The sequence below is a fragment of the Bos grunniens genome, chromosome X (genome assembly GCF_055505025.1).
Source record: "Bos grunniens cultivar Pamir isolate PY7600 chromosome X, Bosgru_T2T1.0, whole genome shotgun sequence".
Classification (NCBI taxonomy): domain Eukaryota; kingdom Metazoa; phylum Chordata; class Mammalia; order Artiodactyla; family Bovidae; genus Bos; species Bos grunniens.
The window spans coordinates 90,384,826-90,386,464 of NC_141194.1; the positions used below are offsets into that span (position 1 = coordinate 90,384,826).

General features: G+C 48.6%; 1 pseudogene across 1 annotated transcript; it reads right to left on the reverse strand.

Annotated features, from left to right (window-relative positions):
• Positions 1–359: 359 nt before the first annotated feature.
• Positions 360–1,208, reverse strand: LOC147340891 (histone H2B pseudogene; annotated as a pseudogene). The gene has a single exon (XR_015158619.1). The product of XR_015158619.1 is annotated as a histone H2B pseudogene (transcript).
• Positions 1,209–1,639: the final 431 nt, after the last annotated feature.

Sequence of the window (1,639 nt, forward strand, 5' to 3'; positions counted from 1 at the left end):
TTCACTTTCACTTTTCACTTTCATGCACTGGAGAAGGAAACGGCAACCCACTCCAGTGTTCTTGCCTGGAGAATCCCAGGGATGGGGGAGCCTGGTGGGCTGCCGTCTGTGGGGTCGCACAGAGTTGGACACGACTGAAGCATCTTAGCAGCAGTAGCAGCAGCAGCATACCCCATATAAAAATCCCTGGATGATACCTAAATATAGGTGGGAGAATGAAAATGAAAAAGGCCAATGAAACTTTTAGGGATAGAATTTTGACCATAAAGATCCTTAAAATCGCTGACTGAGAAACCACAAATAGAAATAACCGTTTAGAAAAGTGACGAGTTGCAATACGTTAAGAAAATAGTACACGGTTTTCCATCGAACAAATGGCACAACCAACTGTTATTGAAGCAAACTTGATGAGGTTTTTAACGTTTTCCTTTGGATGGAAATGTTTTAAAGATGGAAAGTAGGGCATACGTAAAGAACCCAGAGTGGATGGACGTGGCTCTTTATCACTACAGGTCTTTTCCCTTCGAGTGGTTCTGATAAGAGTCTTTGGTTTGCGATGCTGCGGTGGTCATGAGGCAGTTCATCTGCGGGTGTTGTATCTGATGACCGACTTGGTGGCCTCGGACACTGCGTGCTTGCCGATCTCCCCAGGCAAGAGAAGACGCACGGCTCTCTGGATCTCTCCACTCGTGATGGTGCAGTGCTTGCTGGAGTGGGCCAGGCTCCCGGCCTCTTCGGCGATCTGCTCAAACATATGCTTCACGAACGAATCCATGACGTTCATGGCCTCGTGAGAGAGACTCAGGCCTGTGTGCACTTGCTTCAGCACCCTGCGGAAATAGGTGGCAAAGCTTGCAAAGTTGTCCTGATGGCAGCGGCGGCGGTGGCGGCGGCCCTTAGCTGTCTTCCGTTTCGCCTTCTTTGGCTTAGCATCATAGGGCTCCGGTTCGGAGGGCTCCGATTCTGAGGTCTCTGTTTCAGAGGGCTCCGTTTTGGAGGTTCCGGCTTCGTTGGTGCCAGGGTTTTCCTCAGAGTTGTCAGAGGATGGTTGAGCCATGTCGGAGCCACCAGTCCCCACTACTCAGAGGAAAGGACATGCGGGGGTTGAAGGCAGTTTGCGGAGTTTATAAGCCCTGCTCTCTCTGAAGTCACAAACACTGTCCATATCTGATTGGATAAAATGCAAGACAGGAGGCCTGTTACTATGGCAGCCCATGTCACGTGACACTGGATGCTCCACCCCCAACTCCCACCGCCCCTCCCCCAAGTTTAACCACACAGTCAGTCAAACTCAGTGGTATCTTTAAACTTTGGGTGACTTCCACCAGAAAAATCTTTGAACACTGCCCCATGAAGGAGACAGTCATCTATTCACCTCAGCTGATTTATGTCTACTATTGATGCATGAGAAGTTTCAAAGATGTCACCAAAGCCATCTAAGTCGAAAACTGTAATAATCAGTTAGAGCTTCCTGAAAGAGTCTGACTGACCTCCATAACTCAAACTCTTTCAGACATCAGAGTGACTCAGGTCACTTGGTAGACATTTTACTCCAACACAGAATCTTTTCCTTCTGATTGACCTACAGTCCCATGAGCAGAAACTCCTGACTTCCTCAGCAGAGTGCTCCTGAAAATCA